Source organism: Carex rostrata, chromosome 30, assembly GCF_964058835.1.
Source record: "Carex rostrata chromosome 30, lpCarRost1.2, whole genome shotgun sequence".
Lineage (NCBI taxonomy): Eukaryota > Viridiplantae > Streptophyta > Magnoliopsida > Poales > Cyperaceae > Carex > Carex rostrata.
This window is the reverse complement of record NC_135947.1, coordinates 5,249,829-5,272,836: the sequence shown is the minus strand read 5'-3', so window position 1 is coordinate 5,272,836 and position 23,008 is coordinate 5,249,829. Positions and strand designations below refer to the sequence as shown.

Sequence of the window (23,008 nt, the reverse complement as noted above, 5' to 3'; positions counted from 1 at the left end):
CATTTAGTAATTAAAATTATATTTTTTTTATTTGGTTCATTCTTGTTGAAACGTACTAATTTTATAAAAAATCTCTTTACATAGAATTTCACATATAATCCAGATATAGATGGTCATAGGATCTACATCGTCTATTTGAAATAGTTGAAATTCACATATAAAAAACTATAATAACATGTGTTAAATTCTATAAACATATTGTCCTAATCCTGTGAACATTCACATATAATCCCGTGAACATTTGAAATATTATCCTGTGAACCTACATATTGTAATAGATATTCTAATATTTATGTATTTGGTTCATTGTTGTTGAAACTCAATATATATATATTTTTTTTGCATATATCTATTTACTTAATTTTAAATTACAAGGAGATGCTTAATCATGGTTGATGCCAGAACCGATGTAAAGGCTGAGTGAATGATTTATAGTTTGTATACATTATTACATGCTTGTACTTCAATTTACAGTGTTTAAATAAATAGTTTACAGTGTTATGTAATAACATTTAAAGAATTCAAAATAATAGGAAGTAGCATCTAGATGTAAAATATAAAAAGTTGTAAAAAAAAATTTTGAATTTTTTTTGCCGGTTTATAGTATTCAATGAAATTGTCTACAAAGTCATGTGATAAGGTTTATAGAATTCCAAAAATATATAATTGAATTTTTTTTACTGGTTTACAGTTTTCAACGGAAATGTCTACAGAATTATGTGATAAGGTTTATAGAATTCAAAACAATTGGAAGTAGCGTCTAGAAGCAATTTTTTTTTACCGGTTTACAATATTTAACGAAATTGTCTACAGATTTATATCATTAGGTTTAAAGAATTCAAAACAATTGAAAGTATCATTTAGATGCAAATTTTAAAAAATAAATTAAAATTTTAAAAAATAAATTAAAATTTTGAAAAAATTAAAATTTGAATTTTATTTTTATCAGTTTACAGGATTAAACGAAACTATTTACATAGTTATGTGATAAGGTTTACAGAATTAAAAAAAATTAGCAGTAGTATCTAGAAGAAGATTTGAAAAAAAATTTGAATTCTTTTTTACATTTTAAAAATTAAAATTTGAAAAATAAAATAAAATATTGAAAAAATTTTAAAAATTGAATTTTTTTTTACCAGTTTATAGGATTAAACGAAACTATTTACAGAGTTATGTAGTAAGGTTTATAGAATTCAATTCAAAATAATTAATAGTATCTAGAAGGAGACAAAAAAAATTTTGAAGAAAAATTAAAAAAAAAAAAATTTTGAAAAAAAATTCCGAATAAAAATTTCAAAAATAAATTTTGGAAAATAAAAATTTCAAATATAAATTTTGGAAAATAAAAATTTCGAATATAAAGTTTTGAAGAAAAAAAATTTGAAAAAAAAACTCGAATATTTTTTACATATTTCTGTTTACAAAGTTTTAATGTAGTCATAGTTAGTTTTTAGTTTTGAAAAATTATTAGAGATCTTCTAGATGTGGTCCTAGTCAAAGGTCTAAAAGTGGTCCCAATCAAAGTAGTTAAAGTGGTTAAAGTGGTGGTTAAAGTGGAAGTTAAAGTGGAAGATATTGGGGACCACACATAATTGAAAGTTTTATGTTGACAGAATTTGTTGAATTAGTTTACAGGATTTAGTATTGATGTTTACAGGATTTAGTATTGATGTTTACAGGATTAGTCCGGGGATTTTTGGGGGACTGGAGTTGGGGGACTGTTAGCTGCTTCCTTGTTTATTATAGTTTGTCAATTTTCTATTCGGAGCGCGATTCTTTTTAGTTAATTTTCATTATTTGTGCTTGGTGCTATTTTAAAATTTATAATCATGTTAAGATAATGCGACAAAAGGCTTCCCCTCCTCTCTCTTTCTTCAAGCATTGAGCTCCTTTTGTTTACCTGATTCATTTATACATAGGTCAATTGTCTATAAAGTTAAAAGGATAGAGGATTTATTGATATGCATCGGTTCACTATCAGTAAACCAAAATAATGGAACTTTTGTGAATGCCCAAAATCGTCACCCTGCACTAATATGATGCAGAATATTGAGAAATCACATCCTCTCCATTATCTGAAAAGAGAATCTTTTACCATTACGGGATCCGGACAGATATTTTTAACTTGGCACGAATCTCAAAGCCCAATAATACTGCCCCAATCTCAAATTGTAAAGAAAAATTAGGTGAAGTTCATCGGTAAAATTTTAAGAAGTCGCTTACATGTAAGAGGTCATATTTTCTGGAGAACAAGAACAGAGGAGAGCACGCATTGCAGAATTTGAAGAAAAGAAAATATATGTTTACTTATTTGCTTCCCTCAAACATACAAAGAAAGGTTTGTGAAATTAATCCAAACAACCACAACAAGCGTACTGATCATGCTATGACGAACCCTACTAAATAGGATCTCTATCGACATTGATCTTCAAACGAAAAGAGATTCAAATAAATCTTCGCAAATCCAAATTTGACAACAAATTATTTCCTGCAAAACCATTCAAAATTCAACACTGACGATAACAAAATTCAGAATGAACTTGTTAATTCATACTAGCACAAGAAATTGAGAACTTTACAGTTCCAAATTTCCCAAGAACTCCAAGAAAGCTGCTTCAGATGAGCCACCTTCTCTCAATGCCTCCAAACCATTAATTCTATGAGTGCTCACATTGTCTCTTAGCTCTTTACCTTCTTCCGATTCCATTAGCCATTTCACTTTCTCAGCCAATTCATCTCTTGAAACCAACCCTTCATCACAACCTTTGAGCTCAACTCCAACTTTCATTTCCTCAATCAAGAAGACTCTATTCATCCTCTGCTCCGCAAACAATGGCCAGCAGATAATTGGTACAGCATTAGTTATCGCCTCCAGTATTGAGCTCCAACCGCAGTGACTCACAAATCCCCCGACTGACTCATGTTGCAAAATCTCAACTTGTGGGGCCCACGACTTCACCACGATGCCTTGTTCCTTTGTCTGGTCCAAGAACCCTTCCGGCATCAATGCATTTAAGTCTGGCTCAGACAGTTGGTCATATGGCTTTGTTGGGTCATTACTTGGCGGATTGTGCACCACCCACAAGAACTTTTGGCAACTCTTCTCAATCCCGAAAGCTATTTCTCTCAATTGCTCGACTGATAATTTGCCCTCATGACTGCCGAATGAAAGAAATACCACACTCTTCTTTGGCTGGGCATCCAGCCATCTAAGAGATGGATGTGCATCTCCTTCATTCGGAACCCTGACCAACGGACCAATAGCATAAATAGGCGGTGTTGGCCGGGTAAAGAGATTGAGCTTATCTTTTAAACTCATCACTGCCTGAGGTTCGAGCGACTGGAAGGTGTTCACGATAATGCCTTTCGCCTCCGGCATTCGCCTAAACACATTAATAAATAGCTCATAATCCTGAGTGTCAAACTCAAGTATCTCTTTTGGAAGATCAGATGCATGCAAAAGGGGAACACCAGGTATCTCAATCGGAGTTTTTCCAATATCCTTCTTTGTATGGTCCCAGGTGGAGACCAGGTCTGGTAAGCTTAGGAACACTGCAAGGCTGTTTGCTCCAGTGGGTGTAAAAATATATGCTGGGATGCCGAGCTCCACTGCAACATCTAAGGCATCAGCACAGAATAAGTCAATGACCAAGGCGGCAATGGATGAGTTCTTTGATTGTGACTGGAGGTAATGTTGGAGGATTGTATTGTTTGATCGAATAAGGTTAGACCTGTTGGTAAATGGAGTAGGGGCATATTCAGAGGGAGGTGGAAGGGGTGGGAGAAGGTTAAATGAGATTTCTGGGTTGGTGGAAGAAACTTGGGAGATCAATTTAGTGATTGCGGTCGGCATGATCGGAGGGTTCATCACAGCGATGTCGACGGTGACGCCATGGTTTATGAACAATTTGGCTAGTTCTATCATTGGTATCATGTGGCTTACACCAATTGGGGGGTAGAGAACTACCTTCGTCTCCATTGATTGGGAACAGACAGAAATCAGGGCAAGGTATTTTTTTTCTTCTTTGTTTTTGGGTAAAGTTATTGAGATGAGAAGAAGTAGAAACGAGCTCGTTCCATTTTATGAATTGTTGGTAAACTTTCGTGTATACCTTTACAAAGTTCAAAATTTACAGGGTTAATTTATCGTGTATTCTGATCAGAAGAGTTTTTCAATTTTTTGTTTATCTATGTACTCTTTATTTTTATTTTATTTTTTTACTTTTATTTATTTTTTGTTTACATACAAAATTTATTATTTATAGTTAATGAGTTATTTAAATCTATTAGTTTCAATAATAAATTCATCTGTTAAGGGCTTATTGAATATAATAAAGAGTAAAGGAGTAAATAAAAAATTGAAGAATTATTTATGGGTATGTGAGAAATTAATCAAAATTTATAATGTCATGTTTATTTTTGTAAATTTCAAAAACTCTCAAATTTATTAACTTTTGAATATTTATATTAAAATTAACTTTATATTTAAAATATTTCTATTCACCCCCTATTTAAATTTTAAAAAGATGTAGTATGTATACGGAACTTTTAACTTTTTACTTAGTTCGAACTTCGCAGAGATAAATATTTCATTTATCTATCAGTAATGCGCACATAGTGACATTTTTTACATGATACTTCAGTAAATTTCAAACTTGCATACCTCCTTGTTTTATAATTTTCAAAAGCATAGTTCCTAATTGAAGGAGTGCTTATTTAAAAATATATCTCCATATCTCCATTATATTATTAAGCACGCTGGGTGTCCGATCCACCAACAGCTATAATTGAAAGATGAAATTTCAGATTTAATCTCAGTCCTCCAATCAAATAATTTATTTTTGATTAAATACATCCTTTTTTTACGTATAGAAGTCTAAATATAGTTAAAAAATATACTTACCATACATATGGCCACACTATATGTTACAATTAAAATTAAACACACTGTCTTTTATTGACTTTTTATTAGTTTTCTTGTTTTCTTATTTCGTCTTCTTTGTATAAAATCAAACTTTTATTTGTTTCTTTATTTCTCTTTATTTGTTTCTATACAAATTCCTACAGCACAATGAAAAAATTAAGGCCTCCAAAAAGCAAATCAACTATCTTTCCATATCACTTGGTAAGTAAATTAAGTTATACTAAAGGGGTCTATGTCCAGCCAAATTGTACATTTACTGTTATGTTCAAACTCAATCCATATAGGTTATGACTATAGTTGCATATAAGTATCACTTATGAAAACTTATTTACATAAATTTCTAATGTTCATACAAACCTGCTCCTTCGTGATCTTTGCACAAGTCACATAAACCAATATCTACATTTATCATCCATCCGAATATGGTAACTTAAGTAAATTTTTTGAATTTCTCTTGAAACTCATTGCATTTCAAAATAAAAAACATAAAATGTTGAAAACATAAAAATCTAAAGCCTAACCAGATTACCAGAACCATATTGTCCAATTGTGGTTCCAACTTTCAAAATCTCTTGATTGAAAATCTCGAAATGCAATAAAATAATATGAAGAAAATGAAAATATTTACTATAGTTTCACTCATCTTATTTCAACAATAATTTATGTTCATCTTTATTAAGTTAGTTTTAATAACCAATACTTGTTTGGTATAAATAAATAAGAATATGTTTTTTCACCATTAGTGTTGAATGGAGAAATAAAACAATTATTTGTTCCTTCTTCGAATTTAGTATACATGGATTATTTGTGTTGCAAATAATCTTGAAAAAAAAATTAGGTATGCTATTTTCTATTGCTATATTATTTATTTATTTATATGTTCAATCTTATAATCTAACTCCGTTGCAACTCACGGTCACGATACTAGTGTATATATATATATATATATATATATTAATTTTGAAAATGAGCACATTTTTTAGTGGAGATTCTTCAAACAGACAATTTTCTTTTGTGATTCTACTCTTGAGATAAAACCCTATTGAAAAAATATTTTACATATTTTGCATAAAATTATATTTTATAATTTTTAGAAACTTTTTACTGGTTTTTTCAGATAGGTACAAAATCAATTTTTTTATGCATAGTTCAAAAATAGTAATTTGGTAGCTATCTAAAAGAAAATAGGAAACAATTTTAAAAAAAATACAAAATTTGGTCTATAAGAATATTTTAATGTAGAGATCATATTGAGTAATTTAAATTGATTGTTGAACTTAAAACTAAATTTAAAAGATGTAAGATACAATAAAACATGAAAGACACTAGACACATTTTAACTCTCCTTTCATTATAAATAATTTTTAAATAAACTGAATATCTATAACAGTATACTTCTTACTTTATATGATAAATTTCTAATTTTCTAATAGATACAAAAAATAATTTATAATCGTAGAGAGAAAGCAACAAATTGAGGAAACGGACGAATTTATGTAAATTAGAAGAATAAATATGATGGTAATGTAAATTTTGGAAAGGTAATTTCTAATTTTGATAGGATATATAAGTCCTCCATAAATTGTAAATCTGTAAAGAAGAAAGATTCGTTTCTACTTCTCTATAATATCTGTCTATTTTTTGTTCCTTTCCCATGATTATCATCGGCCATTTTTTTGGCAAATACCCTAAACAAAAAAAAAAAAAAAAAAAAAAATTCACAAATGAAAATATTAAGAAAAAATCAGATCTCTAAAAAAAAAAAAAAATTACGTCATATTATAACGGATTTCAAACTTAAACTATTTCAGCAAAATTAAAATAAATGAAGTAAAAATAAATCGACAGTCCATTAAAAAAAATTAAAATAAATAAATAAAGTCCATACAGACTAATTAGTCTGTACGGACTTCAAGAGTGACATCTGAACTAGATCCGTAGATAGGGGTGCAAACGGATCGGATAGTGTTTAATCCATATCTGTATTCGTATCTTTTTTTGGATACGGATACGGATCGGATAATAATCGGATATGGATACGGATCGGATATTAAATGGATACAAATACATATCGGATATTTTCGGATACGAATACAGATACAGATATAATTCGGATTTCTAATTCAAAATATATATCTAATTAACTTGTTACACCATTACAAAATATATATCTGATTAACTAAAATTCATCAACATAACTATAACTTTAATTAAAAATACCAACACAAAAGATACTCTTTAAAGATATTCTAATACAAAAGATAAATAGACACGAAATTTTTTTCTCAAATCTTAACATATCCGGATATCCGAAAAATTAAAATATCCGGATCTGGATAATTATCTGTATCCGATTCCGAAACTCAATCCGTATCCGTGTCCGAATCCGCAACTATCCGTATTCGAAGATCCGAATCCGCAAAAATTCGGATACGGATCAGGATTCAGACGGGTAATATCTGACCCGTTTGCACCCCTATCTGTAGACTTATTTGCTCACATAGACCTAATTTGCGTGCCATATTTAAAAGTCCGCACATACTATATTTATGTACGTTCCTGCTAAATTTCGAAATTTTACCACTAAAGTGTTAACACTTAATTTACTCTCAATTGTTTTTTTTTTAATTAATATGCTAACTAAAATAGTTTCGGAGGACAACAATTACGGCCGTGAAGACGTGAGGCCCAAAACAAAATACTCGAATGGGACATTATCTTAAACATCCATAAAATTCCAAATTCGTTTTTATCTCTCAAGATAAAAGTACCCCGTGACTCCGTGAGAAGCGTCAGCCGTGACGATCAACATCAGTCAAATGCGGTGGCTCACCGCTGAAGATAATGCAAAGCACAGCAGAGTTTTCCCTCACTCCTTATCCTGCTACTCCGTTCCTTGGATCATTTATTAATTGGGCCTTGATCTTTCTTTTGGTGCATCTCCTTTTTCTTAGCGTTTATTATACAATGGCACATATTCCGATTTTTTTATTTTTATCCAAAAATTCAATTGAATTTTAAAAATTAACCGATCCGTCCATCAATCTTTAAAACTACCCAAACCGGTTCACGGTTAACCGGACCAAATTTCCGATTAACTGTTAACCGGACCAAATTTCCGGTTAACTGTTAACTGGACCCTTTGAAATAGTCCGGTTAACCATTAACCGGACCCTTTGAAATAGTCCGGTTAACCGTTAACCGGAAATTTCGTTTGGGTCCGGTTAACGGTTAACCGGAAATATTGGTTCGGTTAGCTGTGAACCGGAAAGAAAGATCCGACAGTTCGGTTAACGGTTTAGCGGACACCCATATTTGTTCGGTTAATGGTTTAGCGGAAAGTGGTTCGGTTAGCGGTGCACCGGAAACACTCTTTTTTTTTCCGCGTGGGGGTCAGGAACTGGGGCGTTGACACGTGTCCCATACTGTAGACCCGTGGATTTTGGTTATTTGAGTTGAGTTTGGCGATTTTGGCAGAGGCAGAGGCAATTTTGGCAGAGGAGAAGAAGAGAAGAGTTCTGATTTGAATCAGGTTTTTTTTTTATTTAAAAAATATTAGAATAGTTTATGATATTGATTAGATTGTTTAGTATTATTTGAAATACTGTTTAGATTGTTTATAATTATTTAGAATATTGTTTAAGATTATTTGAAATATTGTTTGAAAAATATTTATTTCGAAAATTATTTAAATAATTATTTGAAATAACAGAAAATGTTACATTTTTGTTAGAATAATTATTTTTCCTAAAAAAACGATGCAGTAGACATATCTAATGTGTATTGTTTGTGTGAAAAAGTTTTGTTACATGCATATAATTATCCCATTGATTTATTTTTATTAATTTGCATTTTCAATTTATTTAAAATATTTGTGTTATAATATTGTTTTGCAAAATGTTCCATCAGCTAGTACTTTGACTACGCATCTTGATTTTTAAATATGATATCTACGATAAAATGTTATCCATGTCTAATTTTTAATTTTTCAAAAATAAGGCATATTGGCAAAATTAATTGTTTTGTTCTATAAAAAAAAAGTATAGAAGTTGGAAAACATAAAATTTAATTTTGGAAAACATAAAATTCAATCAAAACACTTATATTGAATTTCAGAACAGCATGCGCAACACTGGATGATTGCTATATTATTATTTATAGGAAAAAAATTAAATTTGGGTCACCAAATAGTGTATATTATTTCCAAAAAGTGTAGAATAATTTAGAAAAGTTCCAAAATAGTTTAGAGTAATTTAGAAAGTTCCAAAATAGTGTAGAATAATTTAGAAAAGTTCCAAAATAGTTTAGAGTAATTTAGAAAGTTCCAAAATAGTTTAGAGTAATTTAGAAAGTTCCAAAATAGAGTAATTTGTAAAATTCCAAAATGGTGAAAAATAATTTAGGAAGTTGTAAAATAGTGTAGAATAATTTAGAAAATTTTAAAATAGTGCCCGAATAATTTAGAAAGTTTCAAAATAGTCGATAATAATTTAGAAAAGTTCCAAAACGGTCTAGAATAATTTAGGAAATTTTAAAATAGTGTAAAATAGTTTAGAAAATTTCAAATTCGTTCCGAAACGGTTTAGAATGATTTAGGTAATCTAAATTTGTTTAGAAATAATTAGAAACATTCAAAACGGTTTAGATTAGTTTAAAAATTTCGAAAACAATGGATTAACTTTGAATTAATTTTGTAGCATGGCAGACGAAATCAATGATGAAGTACCTATGGCGCGGGATACTTTTAGTGATCTGTTGTGGATACCGCATAGCAGTCACAGGGTGTGTCAGGCTTCTGAGGAGGTAAGCAATTACTTATTTCTTTTTTTCTGACTTGTTCAGAAATATCATCTTGTTTTTATTTCTAATTTTTATTTTCGGTAATGTAGAAAAAGGAGGTTATAAACGTGAAGAACTACCGTTGCATGACCGCGTACCACGCTGCATACGCGCCATTCTTGATTCGATTGGGTTTATACCAGATCGCAGTCATGCCTCAAGGAAAAATCGATGCGGCGCTGATACACGGACTTGTGGAGCGGTGGCGTCCTGAGACACACACCTTTCATCTTCCTTTCGGAGAGATGACCGGTATTAACTTCGGAACTATTTCAAATAAATCTGTTCTTTGTGATAATTTACTGACAATTCAAATGAAGAAATTTATATTTTTTTTATTTGATAAATTACAGTTACTTTGGAGGATGTGAGCTGTTTATGGGGTTTTCCCATTACGGGAGTCCCAGTGACGGGGAGTACAGACGGGAGGAATGCAAAAGGCAGGCTCTTCGAATTGTTAGGAATCAAAGAGCATGAGCAGAGTGAACTTTTGAAAAAATGGGGGTCTGAGAGAAATGAAAGAAGCATGGAGTTGACTTTCCTGAAATCTAAGTTTCGTGAACGATTTGGGAAGCTACCGGCAGATCGCGACGAGCAGATGCTGAAGTGGTAAGTATATATATATATATATATATCAATTTATTCGTTCTTTATCCTATCAATAATGTACTCACCTTGTCTTGAATTTTGCTAGGTATGTCCGTGCATATATCTTGGACCTGATGTCGTCCAGTTTGTACCCAGACAGTGGCGGGGACGGGATACCATTGTGGTATCTCGATCTAATTGTGGATTTGGACACGCCGGTACAGTACAATTGGGGTGGAGCAGTTCTTGCATATCTGTATCGGCATCTATGTCTCGCTACCGAGCCCGGGATAGGATCTATGTGTCACACCCCGGAACAGGGGGTCGCGCAGTTTTGTTTTAAAATGCGGTTTTGTTCATGCATGCGGAAGACCACTGCATACCGCATATGCGGTATTTATATATATATTGTTATGTTTTTGTATGTGGGCCTGATTTTAGGAGTATGCGGGGGGTGGCAGGGGGGCGGCAGGGGGGCGGTAGCCCCCTGCGAGCGTTGTCTGAGGTTACGAAGTTTGCATAAAAATCCTTTAACCGACGGCCCAGATTAGTCAAATTATCATATGATTTGATTTAAAACAAGTTTGGTTCAAATCCGATTTAATTTGGCTAAGTTATACTCAAAACAATATTTTTCAGAATCCCCATTGCGGCCCGCAACAAGTTCCAAAATTTCCAGCCTCTGCAAATCGTCTCTGCCTCCATTCATTGCGGCCCGCAATGAATTTATTGCGGCCCGCAATGAATTTATTGCGGCCCGCAATGAATTTATTGCGGCCCGCAATGACCTGGTTGGCCTCTGCATCCATTCATTGCGGCCCACAATGAATTTATTGCGGCCCGCAATGACCTGGTTGGATTTTAATCTGCGAATTTCCCTCTGTCTACTCTCATTGCGGCCCGCAATAGGGTTATTGTGGCCCGCAATAAGGGTACAGTTTTTCATTCCTTTGCCCATTTTCGTGAAATTTCACCCCGTTTTCAAACCCGATCAAATCCCCGTATAATTAAACAATTATTCCCCATTTACTAGAAATTTTAATGACATTTAAACATTTAAGTCATAACAACAATTTAAAACATACCGTTAGGGTTTTACAACAAAATACGGTTTGATAATAACCTATACCTCAAAATAACCGACTACGGGTTCAACTACACATTCAAAATGGGCATAAAGGGTTTGGCATAACCTATTAGCTCGGCCTAAACTCACGCGTCGAGCCTGAGTCCCACTTCACTCGCGTTTACCTGCACATTTCAATTCAAAGGGAAAAATTCCCCTAGGGGAGGGGGTGAGAAAAACCTGTCATCCGTTTTTCTCAGTGCGGAATTTAAAGAGCTACTGGATTTGTGAGAAATCCATCACCAGAACTAAATACACTAGCAAAAGGGTATCTATTTATTTATTCACCAATAATAATAAATGCACATGTACCGGGAATAGATTCAAACGGATTTCAATTCACATCTCATCAACATCAATAAACGAATTTCCAGAAGGATTTGGTTTCACAGATATAATATATATAAGTCTGGTTATGAGGTACAGATATCAACTATCGATCACCTCCGGCTTAACAGTTCTATTTTCTGGTTTCAAGTCATACAATTTCATCAATTCATCACTTAAAATATACACGAGCATATTCCGCGAATATGCAACAGAATATCACTTTTCTCAAAAAGAAATCGCTGACACTTTCACTGAATCACTGAACCACAGTTCTACCTAAAATTACACTGCACTTCCCTTACCCAACCGGTACTGGGTTCACTAGGGCCATTCTCCAGATGCGCATAAGGGTCCTGGATGAAAGTCTAGTAGCTAGCTAGACTTTCCACTATGATACACTGTTCACTTCACACAATCAATCCAAGTCATACTGTGGTTCCACTCACTTATTCAAAACGACAGATCAACAATCGATAAACCGTACCAACATGAGAATCATAACAGTTATACAATTCAATTACCCTAATATCACAATTAATGCAATGCGGCAACAAATGCTTTCAATCATAGATTCAACATGCTATGCACAGTTTATTTAAATCAAGCAATCAACATAAATATAATAATATGCACCGTTATTTAGTTCTACGAATAAACCCCAAAACAGATCCCGTGAACCCCCGCACCTGGTTACGTAGGGCACGTAGAGGGTCCGCGATCTCGCGACTCGGTAAGCTCGTCAATCCCGCTAGCCGTGCTCGTTAGGATCTATACATAGGTCAATTTATTAAATTCCGGCATTTTTACAATTTAAACCCTAATCAATTTTTGGGAAAATTCGTAAATTGGAAATTTGGTTGCACTTTGGAACACGGAATCAATCAATTTATACTATAGAAACAACAAAGGCACGGAATAATCAGTTTGGTACGATTCTACGGGTTTTCACCGAAACCCTAAAAACACGGAATCAAGAAATGAGAGAGAAATAGAAAGGGGAATTACCAATGGAACGGATGGATGTGCGAGGTTTGAGCTCCTCTTCCTAAATCTCCGTTTTCGGGCAATACGGTCACCGGGGGTTGTCTCTCTCTCACTCTCTCATTGTCTTTCTCTCTTGGCGGAAACAAAGAAAGAAAAAGAGATGGGGGCGCAGGAAAGGAAAGGAAGGAGGGAAAGAGGAAGGAATGACAAGGGCCCCCACTTGTAAGTGATCTTTTTGCAAAATAAACCCTCCACTTGTTCGATATTGATTAAATGATTTATATAACACCTATTGCTCCTCTTTCTTAACACAATTAATCGTATAATTATTGTTCACCATCCACGTCACTAATTTCGTATATACGTATATATATATTATTCGATTTAACCACTTATTATTTTAATTAAATCTGAATTTTAAAAGTTCACAGTGTTACACTATGTATGGTCCGGTGATGCTTCTGCAGCACTGGTCATGGACCCACTTTCCAGTTCTCCGGCCTGAGCTGCAAACTAAAAATTGGGAACCTATCTGGGGTGCTCCATCGTTTGATACATGCGCATCTTTTGCGTACAAATGGTGTTGTCCGCACAAATACGTGGCATCCTCCCACTTCAAGACCCAGGGTGCACGTATCCCGCGGGGCCAGTTTCAGAGTTTGACGGAGGATCATGTGAATTGGGAGCCGTACGGGAGGGTCTACAGCAAGCTTCCGACAGTGACCCAGTAGGGAAGGGTATGTTTCAATCTATTTATTTATTTAGTTATATGTTACCGTATTTATAAATTATAACTCACATTCTTGCTAAATTTATCAGCCCTACTACTTGTATCGCGGTCCACTGATATTTTATTGGATCATTGAGCATACTTATCCGGATCGCTGCATGCGCCAATTCGGATTGTTTCAAGAGATTCCGGTGCCAGAACCACTGAATAGGCACACGCATGTTGAGTTGCACAAGTAAGGTTTACTCACCGTCATTTTCCTTATTTATGTTACTTACCTTTGGGTGTTAAGTTCTTATAAAATTATGAACAGGTTGATGTTGGGCTCAAAGAAGAACGAGACCTGGGCCACAAGGCACGTGGAATATGTTCAGTTGGCTACTGCATATGAGGCGCAAGTAATCAGAGAAGGTCGCTCGTTTGACCAAACCGACCTTCCGCGTTATCGCACGTGGTACCAGAAGAGATGTATGGCATCTGTCTATCTGTTTAGTCAGCACGTGGAAGGAATGGATCGTACAACGTGGCTCCCCAGAGCAGAGCACGGGCTGAGTGGATACATTCCCAGCGGACCACTTGTCACTCGAACTGTAAATATTTTTAATTGCTATCCTCGTTGATTCAGTTATTTAAGACTCCTAATTGCTAAAATTGAAACTGTTTGTGTATAGGCATTGACTGGGATTGGAGAGTTGGCGCACGGCGTCAAGATGTTCTTTACCAAGGGGTGGCGAAGGCTTGGTAAAAAACTGATGAGAACCGGCTGGCGTCTCTGCTGTGATACAGGTTTCGGTCCACATGCCCGGCAAATGATGGATGAGGCGGGGAATCCAGAAAACTGGGAAGCGATCCCATCGGACGAGCCTACTCCTATTGGGGCGTATCCATATCCAGAACTGCCTAGATTCGAAGGCCCAGATCCTTTTAAGGGTTGGTTATACGACGGCACCGAATGGAGAAAGTACATCTCACCATAAGCATTTGCACCGGTAAATCCACCACATCCAGTCGCAGACCCCGGACAGGTAATTTGTAATTTTACTTAAAAAAAATTGTCTTTAAAGCACAACTTATCAAACTAAATTCTAATTATAGGTATCTCAGGATGAAGGGACGCAAGCTTGGAATCCGGACAGCCTTTTGCAGACGCATGGGCTGAGTTACAGCCTACATCAGAACATTGATCTCGGACAGGTATGTTTTTCGTTTTGAACAAGTATTTTTTTATGAATTACAATTATTTTTTTAGGAATTAAAGTTGTGTATGAATTGCAGGTGAATCAGGATCAGAGTGGATGCAATCCGTCTTGGGAGGATTATCAGAGACAGGGAATAGGCACAGGCACCATAGAAGATTTGCTGGATTTGCAAGAGCAGGCGGATATCGATATTGCACGACGAGTATCTATGGAGACTTTGCGGCAAGAGCATCCGAGGACTAGTTGGTTATTTGAAGGGCCACCTATCGATATTGGTGACGCAGGGGCATCCACATCCCATTCACGTCCACCTATAGATATTGTTGACGCAGAGGCATCCACATCCTATTCACGTCCATCTGATGGTAGTGCAGGCGAGAGAAGTCCAGAAGAACAACTGGGAAGGGGTCGTAGGCGCCGCCGTGCGACCCGGTGCTTCACGTATGCAGATTATCCCGGCCACATGCCTGACCTTTAATCTATTTACTTATCTTTTATCTATGTCTGTAAAAGTTATCTATTTTGGTTGTACTGCCCGTTAGATTTGGAACCAGTTGTTCAGTTTTAATTATTTTTATTTCCTTCTGTCTTTTGATTGCGACTGGCTGAGCGGTTCAATATCATCGTCGGAACCCAATGACTCATCTGAGAGCATCTCATCTCCACTTTCCAAACTGTCAGAATCAATTGCATCCACAGGTACATGCGAATAATCACGTACCTGTCTACGGACCCGACTGGTATTGGGTCGGGGTCTAACTGGTAAATCCACAGAGTTTCGACTGGTACTGAGTCGGGGTATAACTGGTTGATCCACAGAGTTGCTACCGATACTGGGTCGGTGTCTCATTGGTACATCCACAGAGTGCCGACCGGTACTGGGTCGGGATCTAACTGGCATTGGGTAAGGATCCACAGGATTTCGACTTGTACTGGGTCGGGATCGAGGTTCAGGAATCTGACTGGTACAGTTCGGTTCCAATTCTACATATAACTCCAAAATCGGTAACCTTTGTGAAAAAGACGACACAACTCCTAACATGAATTCGAACGATTGTTGGTGTTGGGGTTTCGCGGTGCTAACCAAAACCCCTTCTAGGCTTAAGGTGCGGAATGACCGTAGAACAAAAATTTCTACGGCCAACTTAAGCTCAGGATTAAACGGGGTTTGTCAGGAAACTTTCTAAGGCGGTCCACCTTCAGTATTCCTTTGGCATCAAAACCCAATTTAATCCTTTTACAGATCTACTCCATGATTGATTTCTAAAACTTTAATCTACTTACCAATTAAATAGATTAATATAGCATATTTATACCTTGTTTCCAAATCACAGTTGGAATGCAGACCGAGCGAGTAGAGCCTCACCAGGGAAGGAATCGACTCGGAGTATCACACGTGTGATACCTCTATCGGTTATCCACCAGGACTAACCGGAGAGCGGTTTATTTCTTCTGCCAGAAATACCGTAAACCGCGGAATTCTGCAAAAACACTATTCACGAGGAAAAGACGAAAACCCGTAAACACGAATTTTCGGTTGCTCAGTTTCATCAATATGCAAAACTGACATACCGCTAAATTCAGTAAAACACTATTCATCGATCCCGTAAATATACTCTACAACAACCCGCAAGATTATACGTCAACTACGTATAACTTTCTTTTCTCAACCGAAAAACTATTTGGGAGAGAAACCGAGAAAGAGAGAAAATACCGATCCGTTTCGACACGAAACGGTACGAATGAATTAGCTATTTTCACTCTACCCCTCCACCCCTATTTATAATGTTTAGGGTCGGTTGCAAAAGACCAAAATGCCCTCCAAGTTCGGCCTATTTACAAGGTATGCCATTGACACCTCAACCTTTTATATGTGAAATGACCAAAATACCCCTTCCACACCCTTCCACACTCTTCTCCATGTTTCTACACATGCAAGGTGGCATAGGTGTGAAATGACCATTTTGCCCTTGTGGATAGGATTGATGACATGTCATCTGGATAGGATCAATGACATGTCATGCGGATAAGGACGAATCTGAAAAGATCCGAATGCCCTCGGCCCGAACACAAATAATATTCGTATAATTATTCTGAACAATTATATATATATTTTTCTTGCGGTTTGTTATTTCGGTAATTTATACAATGTGTCATGCACATTTATAAATTAACCGGTTAACTTTTATACAACGTGTCACACATGTTTATAAATTAACCAATGTTTTTGCTTGTTATTTTTACATAACATTTATAATTTAATTATAACACGTATAATTAATTATAATCATCTTACTATTGATCATAACCAATTTATAATCAATCACAATAAGATTCTCCGATTAACTCCTATATGGTGTGACCCAATAGGATCTGTGTTATGTTGGTAAATAGAGTTAAAACTGTTTTAACTTCTATAATCATGGGTGGCATCTGGCAACACATCATGACCATCCAATTACACAGATGATGCTGTATTGTACAATATCACGATCCAGTAAACAATTTACTTGTGTCTGTTCTTCTGTCTCATAGCTATCAGATCAGTTTCAAGGTAGATGTGTGTCATCCTTGCTAACTGAATCTTTTCTTGATCTTGAGCAGATTATCAAATATAATTACTCTTGTAATTATACCGCTAGCAGATAATCTAACTCTACCAAGGGGCCCAGTGATGCTATAGCTCGTATAGAGATACGAGGGACAACTAGTATTCTTGGTAAACTATCACTTCCTCAGCCAAGCTATACATATGGAAAAGCTACCGTTATGACTGCTTTTTACGGACAGCGGTAGATAACAATCACACATACATATTTCTCAGTGGGAACGATAAATACCTCATACTGTAGAACCTGACAGTGAATGAAAACATAAATGACACGAACACAATTCTATTTAATGTTTCATTCGGGGTCTGTCAAATACCATGTTCCTAGAACATGTATCTATGTGATTAAAATGACATCTCGTGTCAGGTGGTTTGTAAAACTTAACCATCTTTTAATCCACATACTAACCTTATCGCGGTAATTAGTGTTCCTGCTAATTACCTTGGTCAGTGACATTTTAAGAGTATATATCATCTATATTATGGAGTTTCACAATTTCAGTCATGAACTCGAAATGATCCATAAATTCAATAATACTCAAGGCAACAAAATGATATATAAATAAACATTCAATTCATGAACAAAGCTTTATGATAATTTATCGTATTATTGACTTCTAGATTATTACAAACTAACAGTTGGTCCATTACCGGTACTAATTGATAGTCACGTTGTCCATCGGTGGACATATTAAACCTGGCTTGAATTTCCAGATTTGCTTGACTAGCATTGTACCCAACAAATTTATAAATCTCATTCTGAAGATAATCAAAATTGTGGTTCACGGTTAGCGGTACTGAGTATTTAGCTCGGGTACTGTAAAAGACCCGGTCATCATTGTATTTGATTTCCCCTCCAATAAAAATTTTCGCACAAATGGTTGTCATTTTTAGTTTCGATTGGTCTGGCAATTTAAAAAATAACAACATGTAAGTAATTAAAACTTGTCTGGACCTCTAAAAATTATTCTATATCATTTTACATTTTTCTAAATTATTCTAGACCATTTTGGATATTCCTAAATTATTCTACACCATTTTGGAATGTTCTAAAAAATTCTAAATTATTTCGACAATATTCTGAACCGTTTAAAATGAACTAATTAATTATATTATCAATTAAAATAAATAAAAATAAAAAATACCTGAATCGAAGCGCCGATTTATCAGACAATCAGAGCTCCATAAGGATTCCTAAAACAATTCTAAATCATTTTAGAATTTTTTTGTCATATTCTAAACTATTTTGGAACCTTGGTAGCTACTACCAAGTTTTCAAAAAAAAAAGAATCCGTAATTTGTTATTAATTTTGAGTATTTATAAAAAAATCAGTATTCTTTATCTGTTTTGAATATTTTCTGAATTAAATAAAATTGATTATAAAAAAATAATAAACTACAATTTATAATAAACTAAATAATAAGTAACATTCTTTCTCCATTACTTTTGATTTATATTTTTTATAACAATAATGAACAATTTGTCAATTTATTTTATTTATAACAAGTTGGTAAAAAAAAAAATTGTGGTACATATTGAATACAGTAATATATGCAAATATTACGGTTATAATATGTTGTATTTTAGTTGGAGATCATATTTTAATTTCTTCTTCTCCAACAAAAAAATTTCAAAAATCGATAGTTAAAAAAATAACTTATATAATTTACAAATTAATTATAAAAAAAATTACTTTTTTTTTTCTTCTTTTTTTCCGTTCGTATCTCAAACAGTATTTTTTTTTCTTCCTTTTCTTCCGTTCGTCTCTCAAAATGGCTAATGCTAAAATGTTTCCGTCGGATTGATACTTATAGAGTCTGTGTTAAAATATTTCCGGTATACCAAAAACCGAACCAAAATGGCTGTCCGGTTCACGGTTAACCGAACCGTGCTTTCCGCTTCATGGCTAACCGAACCCAGTGTTGGTCCGCTAAACCGTTAACCGAACCCATACCCTTGGTCCGCTAAACGGTTAACCAAACCCTTGGTCCGCTAAACCGTTAACCGAACCTAGGGTCCGGTTAACCGTTAACCGAACCTAGGGTCCGGTTAACCGTTAACCGAAAATTTGGTCCGGTTAACGGTTGACCGGTTTGGGTAGATTTAAAATTTCACTGTCAAACCGGTTAATTTTTGAAATTTAATTTAAATTTTGGATAAAAATAAAAAAATCGGCACATATTACGGCAAAAGAAAATTTGTACCTCTTTCCACTGAGATTTTTTTTTTTTTTTTATAAAGTTCCGTGAATTATTTCAAATTTTCCTTTTTGTTTACTTTGAGATATTATAAGCATTTAGCATGTAAATACTCTTTATTTATTAACAGTTCAGATCACAATATATTTATATTCCTTTAATTCTCCTAATTTTATAATACATGGATGTGTAAGTATTGCTTGTATTAGTTTGGGATTATGTAGACTTACACAGATAAAACTGAAAATAATATGGTATATTAATCTTTTATAATATTGAAAGCTTTTGCTTTTTTATTTTAATTAAAAAAATATATATGACTGTTACTTTTGTCTACACTGAAAGATTGATCATGCAAGAACTTCCGACATTTTTATTAACTAGATGCGTCGTTGCGGCTCCGCCGCAACCGTTTTTTTTTAGTGTCTGTTGGCGTACATGGACGCATAATTTTGATATTAGATAGTTTGTAAATTAGGCTTGGAGCTTAGTGTCATCACTTGTGCCATTATTATTAATATCGTACAAGTACTATATTGGAAAACTAACGAATTTACAATTTTGAAATGTAAGAACTTTATAAGAAAGGTTATTAGGTCCAATAACATATTGCACAGCATTTTAACCCTACAACATATGTTTTGTATTACATAACATGTGAAAATTCCTAATGGCACGAAGAAGAGAATTTTCAAAATGTATCTAAATGCTTAGCCCCGTTAACCTAAAATTTTAATCTAATTAGGCTGGGAAAGACCACCAGTTTGAGGATCTATTCCTTCCCAATTTTTTGCAAAACGACCACCACCACTCTCCAATGTTTACCACATCAATCTAGATAGCAAATGTAAACAGTTTTAGAAATAGGAAACCAAAGAGAACGTACCGCCTGATACTGGTTAAAACATGTTATGAAGTATACCATGCTACAAATGTACATGTCAAAGCACTCTACCAGAAAAGCTCAATCACAATTTCTTGATTTTCAAGTAAAAAATGAACAAATAAAATATATACCAAATGGCCAAAGTTTCCCAATATTGTTGTTGCAATCTATGGGAGGAATTCCATAGCTTAGAGATCATACCATGTAACTAAATCCATTTTCAACATTACAAATGAAGAAACAACTCAAAAGAAATAGGCCCAAGCCTTTAACCAAAGATGAACTGGATTTTTACCAAAATGACCCAACTAAAATTGACCTGCAATTGAATTGAAACCTTTTCAAAAAAAAAAAAAAAAAAACTATTATAAATAGATGCATTAGCTTGTTGCAGGGAATATTCGAAAAATTTAAATACACATACGAGCATTTTCCTCAGTAATCCTTTGTTCTTTCTTAGCTACTTGTTGAGATTCCAAAAGAACTTAAAAGTATAGTAACAGGTACAAATTACTAAAGAAAAATAACGAAGTACTAATACATGAAATACAACTCTTGAACTTACATTATTTCAAAGAGTAGGCTCCAGAGTCTACTCTTGGATATGTATTACTATTTATACAAAAAATTTACTTATATTCAGGTTCAAGCACATACATGTATTACTATTTATACCGGATTCATAAGAGGGTACAGATACACATTTGATTCTGTTAATTTTTGGATATGTGTAGTATTTATTTACTTATGGTACCAGTGCCAGCCTCGGAAGTATCATCATGTGATTGTGATGGCGTCTTGCCTTCCAGTAGGATAAAATTCAAACTCCTAATGGGATTTAGTTCTGCCAAATAATCTAGAAGTAGAATCAGGGCTTGTGAAGATAGAGATGCTGTCAAACGCACTCCCAGACAGGCCGACAGCATTGAGTGAACTCTTCTGGAAGATTCCTCTTTTGGGTTCCACAACCCAGTCGAAAATAATCGCTGTTCAGAAACTTGAAAAGAGAAATACCAGTCATATCAGAAATTTGAATTTCTATGCAAGTTGAAGAGAAAGAAATGTTAGTGACATTTACAAAAATGTAATGCTTTCTGGGGTCGGTCTCAATAATGCTTCCACATATAGTACCAGACTTGTACCAATGCACAATTTCTACTTTTAAATTTGGAATGGACAATTAAATCAGAATCGAACCCAATAAGTGTTAAAACAGGTACAACATTAAATATCATAAATATTAAACTACACACATTTCTAACGAAACAAAAGTTTGTAACAATAATCAATTAGATACATGAGCAACACTCTTATGTTAGAATGAATGAAACTACTGGAAAATTGAAATGAAATAATTATATTAGATATGAGAAATTCAAAATGTATCTTTAATTTCAAAATTCATGCCCATTACATGCAAACAGTTGAAAGTAACCTTCCATTATTCCTTTAACATCGTTGTTCTTTTGCAAAGATCAGGGATATCTATAAAATCTCTAAAAGTTAGTTGTTTATACAACGATGACATCTTGAACCCCTAAATTATATAAGAAACACAATTTTTAAACTATGAGTTCTGCCTTGAGATGTGTATGAGTTATATACATAACTTTTTAGTCTAACACTTGCTGAAGACAACTTAATATCTCATTATTATTCAAGCATTTTTCGAAACCCAGAAGAATGAATACGTCAGCACTTCATCCTTATGCTTAGTGGATCGAAATTTACACAATATCTCGAGAAGGCAGATATAAACAATGAAAACAAATCGTATTTATAAAATCCTCAAACAATGGAGGCAATGCAGAATATTGAAACTTTTACAGCTCAAGTCTGTTATTACTTGGTTTACTCAGATTCGCTAGAAATTATACAATTTTGTTGAAGCACATTGAAAAACTTATCATAATTGAAATGGGCAACAGAAAAGATTAAACAATAAAAACCAACTCTTCTGATAGTTTCGGGTGAACTTTCAAATATGTTGACAGGCAAATGCAGAGAGGCCCAAAATAGTCAGAAACCACCTTCCCTATCAACTATGGCTTCAGAAAGGCAATTTGTCTTCACACACAAAAGCAGCTGATGCTTTACTAATTGGTATGAAATTACATATCTATTACCTAAAGTAGTAGTGCATGTCACCAAAACACTTTGCAATATTGTCGGAAGTAACTTCTATCAGTTTTTGGATATCTTGTGAAGCTTAAATTTGATTACTTGTATAAAAATGACGTAATATTAGAGATGGATAAATAATTCAGAATATGTTCTAATTTAAATCTATAAGCCAATTAATTGAGAGGAACTTTTGGAATTTTTTATCGTTCCAAAGTGACTGAATTGATGCCGAATTTTTTATCGTTCCAAAGTGACTGAATTGAAAGTCATCGATACTACCTAGCTCCTATACCTAAAAATTTCAATTCGCTTCGTAAATATTAAAATTGTTTCCAGTAAACTATTGTCATTTTCTAATAGGATCTTTGAACAATTAAGTAAAAATTGTAAAAAGTTAATTACAATTCTAAGCAAAGACTTCAGTGTTATTTCCCATCTAATCAGAGTCATGGTGGAATAATATTATGG

At 34.1% G+C, this 23,008-nt stretch overlaps 1 pseudogene; it reads right to left on the bottom strand.

Annotated features, from left to right (window-relative positions):
• Positions 1 to 2,575: 2,575 nt before the first annotated feature.
• Positions 2,576 to 3,979, bottom strand: LOC144546758 (anthocyanidin 5,3-O-glucosyltransferase pseudogene; annotated as a pseudogene).
• Between the last annotated feature and the right edge of the window lie 19,029 nt (positions 3,980 to 23,008).